Consider the following 17,542-nt stretch of genomic DNA (forward strand, 5'->3'; position numbering starts at 1 on the left):
GAAGAAATGAACACATTCCCTCCTCAGTGCTAGCCAAGCCAGGAGATATTTTGCAAGACTTATGGCCTTTTCACTTTACTTTCTCACCTCCTCCCCCTCTCTGTTCTATAAAAGAAAAGCACCCAGACCCGTTAAGATGGCACTCTAGGACATTAGTCCGTCATTTTCTCAGATGCCCAGCTTTCCGAATAAAGTCTCTATTCCTTGCATCAACATCTCCTCTCTGGATTTACTGGTCTGTCATGCTGTGAGCAGAGTGAGCTTGGACTTGATAACACTTTCTTCTTTCATGTGTAGATGACCTGCCAGATATCATTTCCTGCCCATTTGTCAGCCATATTTATTTTTTATTTTAATTAAAAGTTTTTATTTATTTTTTTTTTGGCTGTGTTGGGTCTTTGTTGCCGCGTGCAGTCTTTCTCTAGCTGTGGAGAGCAGGGGCTACTCTTTGTTGTGGTGTGTGGGTTTCTCATTGTGGTGGCTTCTCTTGTTGTGGAGTATGGGCTCTAGGCACGTGGGCTTCAGTAGTTGTGGCACACTGGCTCAGTAGTTGTGGCACACGGGCTTAGCTGCTCCACAGCATGTGGGATCTTCCCAGACCAGGGCTTGAACCAGTGTCTCCTGCATTGGCAGGTGGGTTCTTAACCACTGCGCCACCAGGGAAGTCCCTGTCAGCCACATTTATTAAAGATGCCTTATGGAGTAGAAACCAAGAAGAACCATATGGGGTCCTCCTGAGCACAAAAACCTTTCTAGGTCCCCCGTTTCTTGTTTGTAGGAAAAAGGCTTCAGCCTCCTAGACCTTCCTGGAGTACGAAAGAGTAGATTCAAACAGTTACTAATCAGCCAAGTAAGGGAATGCAGACACAAAGGAGGAGAAGTCAAGAAACAGTAATGCAGGGATTAAAGCAGTATCTGACCTCCTGCTCGAGGAATAAAAATAACAATATCTCTGAGTTCTTCTGCAGGAACCAAGGCCCCCACCCAGGTGGAGGATGGTAACTTCAGGCTGAATGGAAGACTCCTGGAGCACCACCCTCTTACCTTACCACCAACCAAAAAAAAGTCACATGCCCTGAAGCCCTCATGCCAAATTTTGCCTTTAAAAACTTTTCCCTGAAAACCATCAGGGAGTTCAAGGTGTTTTGAACACAAGACACCCATTCTCCTTCTTGGCCCTGCCAATAAACCTTTCTCTGCTTCACACTCTGACCTTTTGGTTTGTTTGGCCTCACTGCGCATCAGGCACACGAACTTAAATTCGGTAACAGAGACTTGGAGAAACTTTACGGAAGAAGACAATGATCTCAACAATGCCCGTTGCCTCAGTTGTGCAAAGAAAGTGGGGCAATGTCAGTGGGTTTGAACACAGCATGGTCCAGTCCCAAATGCCAGGAGCACGAAGGGTGAGAAACCCTGGGCTAAGTCAAGGCGAACACTCTCTTCTGTTTTGGCTCTGTAATCCTCAAGTGCCACCCCAGTAAACCAGCCTCCTTCTCTTCCCAACCCTAAGTTGCTTCTTCACGGCTTCAAATCTGCTAGTAAAATTGCTGCTGCTCTCCTCAATAAGAAATAAGATAATGCTTGATTGGTTTATTCTGGTATGGTGGGAAGACTCAGAAGAATTGGGTCAAAGCTCTCAATTTATGACTTGTTGTGACCTTGGGCAAGTGACAGATTTCCCTGAGTCAGGTTTTTCTCATTTGCAAAATGGTAATAGTTATACCTGCCTTCATTACTCGATTCTTGTGGGAACAAGTTAGTGGAAAGAAATGCAAATACAAGTAGAAATGCATACGTGGTTACATTTCAGAATACCACATATCCCAGGGCCTAGAAGTTCCTCTGCATTTATTGGGACTGCACTATGATGTGATCATTAATAATAATAATAGCTATTGTTTATGAGCATCTATTATATCCCAGACACAGTATGAGACATGATACTTCTATTACTTTATTTAAATTTACAACAACCCTATAAAAAATGATTATCCCTTTTTTAACCTGAGAATACAGAAGCTCAGAGAATGTACTAATTTCCTGGACGTTGCTGAGCCAGAAGGAAATGGAACAGGATTTAAACTCAGCTCTTCTTACTATCAAGGCTGGGCTTTTCCTACTGCCTCCTGCTTTGGCCAGTCCGTAGCACCTGAGGAAGGCTGGACCTTGATGTGTCAGTGGTACACTGAGTCACATGTAAAGCTTCCTGCTCATAAACAGAAGCTTATGATGATAACAAAAAGCAGTCAGGGAGAAGGGGGCTGGTGAGAATGCGTGAATGCAAAGTGCAGGCTGCTGACCAAGGTGAGGACCTATGGTGGCAGCCATACTGGGCTCTATCCTTAAAGAACAAGTGAAAGGAAAGACCAAAACCAAGCGTGGATCTGCCTTCCTCCCTCACTGTCTCAGCCTTCATTTCTAGATAACAACTGCCCCCTCTCTGTTTTTGAGCTTCTTGAGAATTGCAGAAAAATGTCAATAAGAACTGGGAGTTTTTAATGGCCAGAAGACCTAAATAGACATTTCTCCAAAGAAGACATACATATGACCAATTGGCAAATGAAAATGTACTCAACAGGGCTAATTATTAGAGAAAAGCAAATCAAAACTACAACGAGGTACAATCTCACAAGAGTAAAAAAGGCCATCTTTAAAAATTCTACAAATAACAAATGCTGAAGAGGGTGTGGAAGAAAGAGAAATCTCCTACAGCCTTGGTAGGAAAGTAATTGGTAACACCACTAGAAATAACACAATAAAGCTTCCTCAAAAATCTAAAAACAGTTAAAATATGATCCAGCAATCCAATTCCTAGACATCTATAAGAAAAAGATGAAAACTCTAATTGAAAAAGATACATGTGCCCCAACGTTCACTGCTCCACAATTTACAATGCTTGGAAACACGCTGTAATAAGAAAATGTTCCCAACACTATCTAATAACCTATTTCAGAACTGAATCCAAAACAGAGTAGATAAATGTAGAAGTATAACTGAATCAAGACGCTATACAGCTAAATAAATACATTATACATCAAATATGCTCCAATATAAAATAAAAATTCAATTAAAATAAAATAAAGGAATGCCCCCAGTATTCCCCTCAGGCCTTGGGGAGTGCCTTCCAACAGCTGGCCAAGCCCACTGCGCACTAACATATAAACTGGCATTATGGAAAACAGTATGGAGGTTTCCTAAATAAATACACTAAGAACTACCCTATGATCAGCCAGTGGCCCTCCTGGACATATATGCATAGAACCCCATCCTTGCAAAATCCCACAGGCACCCTTTTGTTCCTTGCAGAGCTGTGTATGATAGCCCAGATATGGCAGCAGCCAAACTGTCCATCAACAGATGAATGTAAGAAGAAGATGTGGTACATCTATACAATGGAGTATTACACAGCCATAAAAAAGAATGAAAAATGCCCACTACAGCAACATGGAAGGACCTGGATTTGATCACATTCAGGATAGTAAGTTAGACAGAGAAAGACACATAACATAGGATATCACTCATGGGTGGGGTTTAAAACTTGACACAAATAAACTATACTTTACAACACAGAAACCGAGTCACAGACGTAGAGACAAAAGTATGGGTACCAAAGGGAAAAGGTTGCGGGGGAGGCATAAACTAGGAGGTTAGGATTAACATATGCATACTAATGTATATAAAACATGTTACCATCTAGGACCAAAGCTGAACTCAGGCAACTGTTCCCAACACTCTGGATTAACCTACATGGGAACAGAATCCAAAAGAGAATAGATATATGTACATGTATAACAGAATCAAGTGTCTGTACAGCCAAAGGAACACAACACTGTAAATTATGTTCCATAATAAAATAAAAATTCAATTAAAAATAAAATAAAGGAATACCTCCTATATTCCCCTAAGGCTTCAATGACCTGGCCTGGAGTCACATCCTTGAAGCCTCAGTAGGCTTGGGTCCCAAAGCTTGACTGCGGTGGGGTTGAGGCAGCTGGGGAGTATTTGCCAGCAAAGAGGTCCAGCTTGCACATGTAGCGCTTCATCCACTCTGAACGGCACCACTATCTCCACATCCAGGAGTGCTTTCCTATAGCTAGGCAAGCCCACTGCACCGAAAGAGTGATGGACCCTGTGGCTGGAACAGCGTTGTTAAGCCACCCGGTGTCCAGGTCTCTTGGTGCTGGGGTTCCCTCCTCCAGCCTTCTTCCTCAGAGTCACCCCACTTACCTTCGGCAACATGCTCATCTCAGCGGTTTTGCAGGGATGGCGATCTGTCGAGTGGTTGGAGGGGAAGGGGGAAGAAGTAATGTGCCACAGTCCCTTGGGTGTTTGTTGTGGCACGTTCCACTCTAATTTAAATTCCAGGACACAATTTTTCCAAACGTCCAGTTTTTTTGGTAACCGGATCGTGCTTGAAAAAAACTACTACACTTCCAGGAATTGACACAGGTGGGGGTCGCTTTTGTCGGTGGCCAGCTGGTGCAGGTCGAGCAGGCTCTCCTTCTGAGGAGGCGAGGTGGGGGTGGACTGTGATTAAATTGATTGTGCTTCCTGGCCCAGGGGAACATTTTTATTTAAAAGTTGAGCTAATTTCTGATATTGACATGAAACTTGAGCGGACCCACTTGAGCGGATCTGGGTGACTTGGTGCTTCTAGGGACCAACATGACCACTACCTTTCCAAAATGATTCCCTTGACACTTTTCTGACCCCAGCAATAGTGTAATTACTATATTTGACTCTTCTGGGAGGTTAAAGGCTCGGGGAAGGCCATTGGCTGCTGCAGAAAGAGAAAAATAGGTACCCGAAACCCCAGAAGGCTGAGGTTGGCGGAAACTTGACGGTTGCTTTTCTTCATAGAACCACAGCCTCACTGCAGTTCTTTTGACATTGCGAGTGGGATGACTGCTGCTCGCTGCTACTTGAGCAGGGGGCCCCTCACCCGACCCCGGGTCAAACAAGAACTTGTAGAATTGTGCCTTACTCCATAACTATTTGTCAGTTGGCTGCTCTGCCACTCACCCCGAGCAAATTAAGCTACATATTTCCTCTTGGAGCCCCCGAGTCCTCACCCACAGAATGTGAGATGACGACAGCTCCCCCTCTGGTCCTTGGGACATTGAGCTATTATCCATAGAGCATGCATGGGAAGATGGACGAGTCAAGCCTTCTCTGTTAATGTGTGGCCTTCACAAAGTTAGAAGGTGTTTTGCCCTTAACAGATGCGTTTTCTCCCCTCTGAGTCCAGGCTGCTTCGAATGCTGCATCAAGTGTCTGGGAGGAGTCCCCTACGCCTCCCTGGTGGCCACCTTCCTTTGCTTCTCTGGGGTCGCCTTGTTCTGTGCCTGTGGGTATGTGGCTCTTGAGGGCACCGTGGTGGTCCTTGAGCAACACTTCTCCACCAACACCAGTGACCACGCCCTGCTGAGCGAGGTATAAGTACCTGCTTTCTTTTAAAAGTGTATTTAAATTACAACCTCATAATTTTTTTTTTAAAGAAACTATAGTGTAGTAAGGACTCTAGGAAGATAGTGGGAGTAGGAAACACCAGGAATCTGTCTCCGCATCTAGACAACATTTGTGTTAGCTGAATCCGTCTGATGTAGCTATTTTGGAACTCTGGATCCTATTTAAGGAATACAACTTCCAGAGAAAAACTTACAATTTCAATTTTATTCAATTTCCACTCTTCATTCAATTTCCTCTCTTATCACAGCGGCAACTGCCCCTTTGCCATTCTTATCATAGGCAGCTCTGCATGGGTTCCTGGAGCACCTTGCACACAGCGTTGGCAACCAGAATGGGCAAAAACAACCTTGTCCTACAAGTATCAAGGATTTGTGTTCTAATTGTGGATTAGAGTCAGGCAGCCATTGCTGTTGCACTTTCTCCCATTGTTCTAATTCCCTCTCACTCTGGCTTAAATGACTTACAGGGAATTTAAAAGGTCAGTGCTTACCCATCCCCTTGCTTAATTTTTCTCTTTTCCCTTTTTGGGGCCCAGCACTGAAGTCTAAGACATTCAAAACCAACCATATATATGCAGGAAATTAGAAAGTGACTGCACAAGCCCAGGGAAAGGCACAGGATCAGAAAAGACATGAGAAGATCTTAACTTTACACCTTGAGCTGTTCCTCAGCACAGATATCCTACAACAATCAAAAAAAAAAAAAAAAAAAAAAGCCAAAAAAACCCATGGGGATCCAAGATGGCAGAGGAGTAGGTGGATGTGGAGTTCATCTCTCTCCATGGATGCATCAGGAATACATCTATAGTTGCAACAATTCTCACAGAACACTGGCTGAAAACTAGCAGAAGACCTTGGACACTGGAAAGGACTATAAAGGTCCCTGTAAAGCTGGGTAGGACAGAAAAAATAAGGGAGAAGGAGGAGGAAAGGAAGCAGGATGTCATCTGCATCCTGGGTTGGGGGAGCTGAAGCAGAGGAGAGATTCCCAAATTTGGGGAAACTGCCTCTCCAGTGGGGAAACCACCTCTTTGATGGGGAAATCGATTGAGACAGAACAGAAGCATTTGAGGCTGTCAGAAGAGGGTGAAGTGGCTGATCAGCAACAGACAGGACACAGTGAGAAATACAAAGACAGTCTGTACTGTGGCCCTGCAGGCCCCAGACTGGGACATGTGTTCGTAGGTGTACAAGGGGGCTGGGAGCTTGTGTGTGGGGATTGGAGTATAGGCCCAGAGTGAGAACTGCTGTTGGCTGTGGGGAGACAGACTGATGGGACAGGAGGGAGGAAATCCACAGCAGGGAATGCCTACAGAGGAAGACCAGACTGCTATGGAAGCAGGGCACTACCACTGAGTCATAGTCAGGGGAAGCAGCCACTATTGTAATCTCTTTCCCCACATGCTGGGAACGACAATAAAAGAAGCCCACTCAGGGCTGGTCCTCATGTGATGGCTGCAGGGCAATAAAAAAAAAAGCCCTCTTGGGGCTGGCCCTCATGTGACTGCTGCCAGCTGCCAGAAAAAATGCGGCCAGGGCTGGCCATCACCTGCCTTACTCCAGGTGCCAGAAAAGCCCTCACTAGGGCCATAACTCTTATGCCCGTGGCCACTGGCTTCCCTGCACATTTGACACCACTGGGGCTCCCATGACCCAAACAGTCATACTGCCTCTAAGCCCTGTCCTCACTGGGGCAGAACAAAGCGCTCCAAGTCAGCCTCAGTACCAGACTCCTTGGGTGGACCACACGCAGAGGTGGGGATAAAAACCAAAGCTGAACCCCAGGGATGGGGTGACTAAGGAAGAATATCTAACATCTTTCCATCAGCTGTACAAGCTGCACATTAAATTCCCATGATCGGCTACAGGTAGACCCTGCGTCTATGGAATATCTGAGTAGACAATGAGTGTTTCCACAAATTAAAACGGCCTAGCCCTGGCATCTGTGGACTTTGGGGGCGGCACACACAGGAACTGGGCCAGATCAGATGCTGAGTGGTCCCCACAGGGCCCACAGCAGGTCCAGAAGCCAGTCCAGAGGCAGGAGAGCCTCTTCAGGAGGCAAAGATGGGCTGTGGCTCATGGTGTGTCCAAGGACATTTACAGCAGAGACTCCAGGGAAACATAATTATTACCATTAATTTTATTATGTTTTGATTCATTTGGTTGTTGGTTCTGGCTATGTTTTGTTTTTTCTTTTGTTTGTTTGCTAGTTGTTCTTTTAGTATTTTTTTTTTTTATTTAGTCTTTTGGGATCTTGTGTTTTATACTTTTTATATTTTTATATACTTCTATTTTTTCTTTGCTTTTCTGTTGTGTTCTTTTCTCTTTTTTTCCATTCTTTTTCTTTAACATACTTTTCCTTTTTTATATATTTCCATTTCTACTTTGCTTTTCTGTTATCCTGTGCTTTTTCCCATTTTATTTTATTTTATTAGTATTTTTAAAATCATTCTTATCAGTTTGTTCTGTTTCCTTGCTTTATTCTTCAGCTGGCACACTGCTTTGGTTTTGTTTTTAGCTTATGTGTTTTTGTTAGTTTTAATCCTAATTGTTTGACTTCGTTTTTGAGTTCTTCTGTTTGTCTTGTTGTTCTCTTGCTGTTTGTTTTATTTGGCTCTGTTTTTGTTTCGTTTATGTGTGTGTTTCCTTGTTTTTGTTTGATTTCGTTTCTACAATTTCTCTGGGTTTTGTTTGTCTTTCTTTTTCTTAATATATTTTCTGTTTTATCTTTTTTATATTTCTATGTTGCTATTCTGTTGTTCTGTCTTTGTTCCCCTTTCTGGTTTTCCCTTCTTCTTTTTTTAAATAATTTTTGTTGGTTTGTTTTGTTTCTTTGCTTCATTCTTCAGTTGGCAACCTGTTTTGGTTTTGTGTTTTTATAAGTTTTCCTTTTAATTGTTTGATTTCATTCTTGGGTTCTTTTTTCTGGTTGTTCTCTTGCTTTTCGATTTATTAGGTTCTGTTTCTGTTTCTTTTGTGTGTGTGTTTCCTTGTTTCTGTTGCAGTTTGATTTTATTTTTACCATTTGTCTGGTTTTGTTAGTCCTTTATTGCCAGGAAGAGAGACTTATGGAGTCTTGGTCCCTTGACCAAAAGTTGGGCCTGAGGCTCTGGGGTGGGAGAACCGAGTCCAGGACACTGGACCACTAAAGAATTCCTGGCCCCAGGGAAGATTAATTGCTGAGAGCTCTCATGGAGGCCTCTATCTGAATCCATGACCACACCACCTGACATGGCCCTGCTCATCAGACGGAAAACACTCAGCTCCACCCACCAGAATTTAGGCAACAGTCCTCCCCATCAGGAAGCCTGCACAACCCACTGGACCAACCTCACACCAGGGGCAGACAACAGAAGGAAGAGGAACTACCCAGCAGTCTAGGGAAAAGATATCTCAAATACTGTAAACTAGGCAGAATGAGAAATATCTTGCAGGCAAAGAGCAAGATATAAACCTACATGACCAAATAAATGAAGAGGAAATAGGCAAACTTCCTGAAAAAGAATTCAGAGTTATGATAGTAAAGATGATCCAAAATCTCAGAAACAGAATAAATACAAGAAACATTTAGCAAGGACCTAAAAGACCTAAAGAGCAAACAAACAGTAATGAACACGACAATAATGGAAATTAAAAATACTCTAAAAGGAATCAATAACAGAATAACTGAGGCAGAAAAACAGATAAGTGAGCTGGAAGATAAAATAGTGGAAATAACTACTGCAGAGAAGAATAAAGAAAAAAGAATTAAAAGAACTGAGGACAGTCTCAGAGACCTCTGGGACAATAATAAATGCACCAACATTCGAATTATAATGGTTCCAGAAGAAGAAGAGAAAAAGAAAGGGACTGAGAAAATATTTGAAGAGATTATAGTTGAAAACTTCCCTAATATGGGAAAGGAAATAGTTAATCAACTCCAGGAAGCACAGAGAGTCCCATACAGGATAAATCCAAGGAGAAACATGCCAAGACACATATTAATCAAATATCAAAAATTAAATACAAAGAAAACATATTAAAAGCAGCAAGGGAAAAACAACAAATAACACACAAGAGAATCCCCATAAGGTTAACAGCTGATCTTTCAGCAGAAACTCTGGAAAATTCAGAAATTGTGGAAACCAAATAACATACTCTTTAACAACCAATGGATCAAAGAAGGAATCACAGGAAAAATTAGACAAAAATGAAAACACAACACACTAAAATTTATGGGATGCAGTGAAAGCAGTGGTAAGGAGGAAATTTATAGCTGCAGACAAGTAAAGGTCTCAAATCAACAACCTAACTTTACAACTTAAGGAACTAGAAAAAAAGAATGAACTAAACTCAAAGCTAGCAGAAGACATTAATAAGGTTAGTGAAGACATAAATAGAGAATAGAAAAATCAATGATACCAAAAGTTGGTTCTTTGAATACATTAGCATAATTGACAAACCTTTAGATAAATGAACTAAGAAAAAGGACAGAAGATCCAAAATTAAAAGTCAAAATTTAAAGTGGAGACAATACTACCAAATCTATGGAAATAAAAAATGATTATAAGAGAATACTATGAGCAGTTGTATGCCAGCAAATTGGATAACTTGTGTCAAATGGACAAATTCCTAGAAACACAAAATTTACCAGGGCTAAACCACAAAGAAAAAGAATATATGAATATACTTAATAAGGAGATTGAATCTGTAACAAAAAATCTTCTAAAAAAGAAAAGCCCTGGGCCTGACTTCTTCACCAGTGAATCCCACCAAACACTAAAAAGACTAACACCCATCCTTCTCAAACATAAGAAAAATTGACCAAGAGAGAACACTCCCTAACTCATCAGGTGAGACCAGCATTACTCTGACACCAAAGCCAGATAAAAACACTACAGGAAAACTACAGACCAATATCCTTCATGAAGACTGATGTCAGCATTTTCAACAAAATGAATTCAGCAGTATATTGACCAAGTGGGATTTATTTGTGGAAGGCAAGCATGATTCAACATAAAAAAAATCAATCAATGTAATTCACCACATTGACATAATAAAGGGGGGAAACAATCATCTCAAATGATGCAAAAAAAGCATTTGACAAAATTCAACATGGTTTGATGATCAAAAACTCAACAAATGGGCTTCCCAGGTGGCGCAGTGGTTGAGAGTCTGCCTGCCGATGCAGGGGACGCGGGTTCGTGCCTCGGTCCGGGAAGATCCCACATGACGTGGAGCGGCTGGGTCCGTGAGCCATGGCCGCTGGGCCTGCGCGTCCGGAGCCTGTGCTCTGCAGCGGGAGAGGCCACAACAGTGAGAGGCCCGCGTACTGCAAAAAAAAAAAAAAAAAGAAAAGAAAAACAAAACTCAACAAAGTAGGATTAGAAGGAAACTACTGATCATAATAAAAGTGTTAATAAAAAACCCACATCAGACATCACACTAAATGGTGAAAATAAAGCTCTTCCTCTAAGATGAGGATATCTGCTTTTACCACTTATATTCAACATATTAATAGTAGTGGAAGTTCTAAACAGAGCAACTAGGCAAGAATAAAAAATAAGAAGCCTCTAAATAAGAAAGTAAGAAGTAAAATTATCTCTGTTCACAGATAATATGATCTTATATATAAATAACCCTAAAGATCACACACACACACACAAGCAAAACTGTTAGAATTTAAACAAATTAGTGAAGAGGCAGGATACCAAGTCACCACATAAAATCATAAAAATCAGTTGCATTTCTATACAGTATCAATATTCAATCTGAAAAGGAAATTAAGAAAATTCTAATTACAGTAGTATCCAAAAAAATAAAATACTTAAGAATTAACCAAGGATATTAAAGACTTGTGCAATGAAAACTGCAAAACATTTCTGAAAGAAATTAAATAATAACTAAATAAGTTGAAAGACCTCCATGTTCATGGAGTGGACGTTTTATTATTGTTAAGCTATTTACCCAAAGTGATCTAGAGATTTAATGTAATCAATGTGAAAAACTGAAAGACATATATATTGTTTTGCAGAAACAGGAAAACTCATTCTAAAATTTATTTGGAATCTCAAAGAACCCCCAAATAGCCAAAACAATCCTGAAAAAAATAGGAGAAAAACCAAAGGACTCATACTTCCTGATTTCAAAATTACTCCAAAAATACAGCAACCCAAACAGTGTGATATGGGCATAAAGATAGGCATATAGACACATGAAATAGAATAGAGAGCCCAGAAATAAACTCTTTCATATATGGTCAAATGATTTTCAATAAGGGTGCCAACACCATTCATTCAGTGGGGAAAAGACAATTTTTTTCAATAAATTCTGTAGGGGCAATTGGACAATCACCTGAAAAAAGTGAAGTTGGATCCTTACCTAACATCATATGCAAAATTTAACTGAAAATAGATCTATGACCTAAATGTGAGAGATAAAGCAACAAAACTTTTAGAAAAAGACATAAAATTTTCACATTTATTTGGCAATAATTTCTTGTATATAGCACCAAAGACATAGGCAACCAAAGGGAAAATAGACAAACTGAACTTTATGAAAATTTAAAAATATTGTGCATCAAACGATAATATCAAAAGAGTAAAAGGAAAACGTATAGGAGAAAATATTTTCAAATTATATATCTGATGACAGATTAATATCCAGAATATATAGACAACAATAGGTATAGTTCAACAACAATGAAAAAAATCTAAATCAAAAATGCACAAAGTATTTGAATAGACATTTCTCTAAAGAAGAGAAATTGGCCAGTAAGCACATGAAAAGAGGCTCAACATCAATAATCATTAGGGAACTGCAAATCACAACTATAGTGAGATATCTCCTCACATTAATTAGGATTGCTAATTTGAAAAATAAAACCAGTAAATAAATGTTGGTGAGGATTTTTTGCTTTTGCTTTTTAAAATGTCAGATTAAACTATAATTTATACACAATAAAGTACATTTGGATTAGTTTTGAAAAGTGCATGTAGTCTTGGAATCATCACCATAGTCTAGGAACCGAATATAGCTGCTGTGAAAATTAGTATGTTGCTTCCTTTAAAAATTAAAAGTAGAATTACCATATGACTTACCAATTCTACTTCTGAGTATACACTCTAAAGCAAGGTCTCAAAGAGATTTTTGCATATCCATGTTCATAGCAGACTTATTCACAATAGTTAAAACAAGGAAGCAACCCACACATGCTTCAATGGGTGAATGAATAAGAAAAATGTATTTTGTGCATACAATAGCATATTATTCAGTTTTAAAAAGGAAGGAAAATATGGGACATGCTGTAACGTGGATGAATCTTGAGGACTTTAATGCTAAGCGAAATAAGTCTGTAATAAAAGGATAAATACTGTATGATACAACTTATGTGAGGAACTTAACATAGCCCAATTCATAAAGACAGAAAATAGAATGGTGATTGCCAGGAGGCATACGGTGAGAAAATGGGGAGTAAATTGTTTAGCGAGTATAGAGTTTCAGTTTTGTGAGATGAAAAATGTTTTGGAAGTGGATGGTGGTGATGACTGAACAACAATGTGAATGTTCTTAATACCTCTGAACTGTACACTTACAGATGCTTAAGATAGTCAATTATATGTTATGAATATTTTAGTACAATAAAAAAATTAGGGACTAAAAACACTACAGTGTGTTCACTTGGCAGATAACTACTGCCTTTAATTAAAGTTTACTGTGTGAGGATAAAGAAAAGCTTTGTGAGAGAAAGGAAAAGTAATGGAAGATATTGGCAGTTGTTTGGAACTCAGGGTGTTATTGCCTGGAGATAGAGTTCCACCTGGGAATGGCCAGGTGCAGATATAGGACACCCTGCACTCAGTAACCATGGACATAGGGGATGGTGGAAAAGTGATAGGTTGACACTGCCGATCATCACACCAAATAACAGATACCTTCCGGTTTTCTCACAGGAAATGACCATCCCTGGGATGTTTGGAAACCCACTGAAGACTTAGCCCAAGTCAAATTCTATAGGAACAGTATTTTAACTCTTTGGCAGAAGAATAAATCCCCAGGCATCATTCTATGCAGAAAAAGGGAAATTCCTGGGGTTTAGCCCCAAATTCTGTCTTCCCATTCTGCAGTCATTCTGAGTGGAATCTTAACTCCCATGCATAGATCTCTTAACTGTATAAATTCAGCAGCAATGTATATATTGCCTTGAAATATTATTCCCTTTCTCTATCCTTCAGAGTTTTTTGCTTTTTGAATGGCAAATATTAACAATGCTTGTTTTTTGTTGTTGTTGTTTGTTTTTGTTGTTGTAGTTATAAGAAACTTCACCAGACTGAAAAAAGCATGAATGAATTTTTATGGAACTATAATGGAAACACATTGGAAGAGTCCTTAGGGAGGGAATTTTACTCCTTTTTATCTGTCAATAAATGGCATACAAAGAAGCGAGAAAAGTGATAAGGGGCAGAATGTTAGGGGCAATTAAGCAGGACAAGGCATTAATTGAGTGACATCTATGTACAAAGAAGACCAAGAAATACTTAACCATGGCTGAATGGGGGAAAGGTGTTTTGATTTAATTAATGATCTGGATTAATGGCTCTCAAACTTCTGGAAAGCTCTAAAAATTCCCATGTCCATGCTTCCACCCACACCAATTACATCATAATCTCTGGGAATAGGACTCAGTTACCAGTATTTTCTAAAGCTCCCAGTGATTCCAGTGGGTTGCTAAAGATTGTAAAGAGTCACGTGGATCTCTGTCTTTTAATTAAGACGAAGTTAATTGTGAATTAACTTTCTGCATTTTAAGCCTACTTTACGTACAATGATTTGTGTAGTGAGAATCTCAGTGCAAAAAGCACATGCCCAATTTACTTCTTAAAGAAGCCCTAAGTGTTTGCTTAGGGTTTCAGTAGAATAACATAAAGCAGTAGGCCTTGTTAGGAGGTATTTTGATGTGGTGGAAGGAACATGTCGTCCATCGGAACAGAGTTAAAGGCTGATTCTGCCACTAACCCTGTATCCTTGGATGACTGACTTACATCCTCAATGTCTGCATTTACTTATATGTAAAATGAATCTAATGTATTAAGTATTAAAAGATTGCAACTGGGCCCCTGCCCAAAGGAAACTTCTCTCTTGTCTGGGAAGGCTGCCCACCTTGGAAGAAAGGCCCAGGTTGCAGTGGACTGGGCAGGGATGCCTGCCTGCAATGCCCCATGAGCCCACTGAAGCCATCAGCAGGGCAAGGGATGTCACCCTAATGGCCTTCCTCCAGAGGCCAAAAACATCTGTTTACCATGCCATGAACTTAGCCACTTGGGATCTTCTTCTTTTCATAGAATACAACTGATGCAGTGTGTCATCTATGGAACCGCATCATTTTTCTTCTTGTACGGGATCATTCTGTTGGCAGAAGGCTTCTACAGCATGAGTGCAGTGAGAGAACTGCACAGGGAGTTTAAAACAACCATCTGTGGCCAGTGCATCAGTGGCATGGTCAATACGAATCTCTGATGACTGATAGCCAGCCAGAGCCACACCTCCATGTGTTTCTTTGTATTTGGTAAAAGTTAACTGAGAGTACACACAGAGTCCGTGACACAGGAGTGTTTGTTCCAACTTAGAGTCAGGAATATGAAAAAACCCTCAACATATTATTGAGGATAAATTAAAATCTATGTCTGCTAGTATTAAATCAAGCATTTCCCTTATCAATTTCCCTATTACAAATATTAAGGGTATTGAAGATTTTTGAAATGTAAAGTTCCTACTATGAAAAAAAAATAACTCATACAATCTCACAGCTCTCCTTCATTTGTTTTTAAATATGGACAAATATGAATATGTCTTCTGTGGCTCTAAAGATACTATGATAAATTGTCACAACTCTTCTGGAAGTATTTATCAAGCACCTGCTGTATCAAGCAACTAGCACTTTCCTCATCACTGGCGGTGCAAAGATTAAAATATAGGCCTCTGTCATCAAGAAGCTTATGGGCTAAATCAGAGATTAACAAATTACAACCTTTAGGTGAAATCCAGCCTGGTACCTGTTTGTTTTTATTTTTACAGTTTATGAACTAACAATTACTGCATTTTTATATGTTTGGGCAGGTGGGTGAAATGATGACTGTTTAATAATGTGAAAATTATATAAAGTAAATTTCAGTGTTGTTGGCACACAGCTACATTCATTCAAGAAGTAATTGCACAGGTGGTGGTGAATTATCTCGGAGATCTGAGCTAGGCTTCAGGGATGGGGTGGAGGAGTACACAAACTCAAAGACTATGGGAAAGGTGGACTCTTTATGACTTTATTTCAGTGTGAGGATGAGAGGAAGTGACCAGTGCTAAGTCTCTGGGTTAGGCAATGTATCTGAGGTGGATGAAAGTGAAAAACACAAGAACACATACACATATATACTTGCACGTACATGCACACAAAACCCTGAGAAGGACAAATAATAGTCTTCACTGAGAGTGTCATTTGAAAAACTATGTTCCTTAAAAATATGTACGGAGGTGACTATCACCACTCAGTTGCAGTTCCTTATTAAGTTGAACTTTTCCAATCCCAGAACCAGAGTAGGTTCCTGATTTCATTTTGGCTTTTTAAGGTTAAGTTCACAGAACAATGGAGTGATTGAATTTAAGGTTCTGGGGATTTACCTGTCACTAAAAAATACAAGGAAAAGACTACTATGCAAGTAGAGGGAACTGGTTATTTATGGTGGGGAGGAGGTGGCTGCTTTAAAAAACAAAAAGGTGGAAGGAAGATAATAATAAAAAGTGAAAAAATTCCTCCTGGCAACTTTGAGACAACAGGTATCCTCCCTAACTCCTACCTATCAAAGTATAAAAATGAAAGGGATTTAATTTCTGCCAGGGGACAGTTTCAAATCAGTAACTGCCTGATGTTTAACATTTTTGGAAACTCAAACTATTTGAACTTTCGCCTTACCAGTTGGGCATGGTAGCTAGTACAAGAAGCTTGTGTAGAGCCAGGTGGGAGGCCATGTGAGACTGTTTGGAGTGATGCTTGTGGGGGTGGCTTCTGTACAGGTGGGAGAACCCCTCCATTCTGCAGGGACTGTTTTTATCCAATGTAATATATTTTAGAACTTACTTAATAAAAGGTCTGTTCTAGAAAGCTGAAAAGACACTGTTGTTCAGAAAAGACCTGGGTCATCTTCATTCATTTCTTCACTGGTCACTTGTGCATTGCACACAAACAAACCACACTGTTTGTTGATATATCAAGGGGATATTGAACTGACTTGCCTTGCAGTGTGTTAGGAAGTTCATGCTCCTGAATCACTGAGGTTCTCTTTCTCTGAGGAACAAGTCAATCAGGGAGCTGTCTACCACAGTCATGGCTTTCAAAGATACTGGAAAAACTCCCAGCGGTAGAGCCAGAGGCAGTGATTCACTGGATTCAAATCATCCTCACCAGCTGCAGTGTGAAAGCTTTGGAGAAGGTGTGTGCTTACCTAATCAGAGGTGCAAAGGAAAAGAAGCTCAAAGTGAAAGGACCAGTTCAGATGCCTACCAAAACTCCTGAGAAAAGCTACAGGGAAAACTTGTGGTGAAGCTTCTAAGACTTGGTTTTTTTTCCAGATGAGGATCCACAGGAGACTCTTAACCTGCACAGTCCTTCTGAGATTGTTAAGCAAATTACTTCCGTCAGTATGGAGCTGAGGTTGAAGTTATCATTACAGATGTCTAAATCAACATTTCAAATAAATTGATAACCAGTTGTTAAACAAAAAGACAATGATTTTAATAGACATTTCTCAAAAAAATATACAAACGTCCAAAGAGGCACGTGTACATATACTAAATGTCATTAATTATTTTAAAAATGCAAATCAAAAACTCCATGCTGCACCACTTCACATCACCATAATAATAAAAAAACCCCTAAAAATAATAAGTGTTTGTGAGTGTGGAGAAACTGGAACCTTATTCACTGACTATGGCAATGTAAAATGGTGCAGTCACTGAGAAAAAGAGTATGGCAGTTCCTGAATAAGTTAAACATGAAATTAATGTATGATCCCTCAATTCCCTTCTGAGAATACACTCAA

General features: G+C 40.0%; 1 pseudogene; it reads left to right on the forward strand.

Annotated features, from left to right (window-relative positions):
• Positions 1–16,827: 16,827 nt before the first annotated feature.
• On the forward strand, positions 16,828–17,203 carry LOC115849937 (small ribosomal subunit protein uS10 pseudogene; annotated as a pseudogene).
• Positions 17,204–17,542: the final 339 nt, after the last annotated feature.

The sequence above is a fragment of the Globicephala melas genome, chromosome Y (genome assembly GCF_963455315.2).
Source record: "Globicephala melas chromosome Y, mGloMel1.2, whole genome shotgun sequence".
Taxonomy (NCBI): Eukaryota; Metazoa; Chordata; class Mammalia; order Artiodactyla; family Delphinidae; genus Globicephala; species Globicephala melas.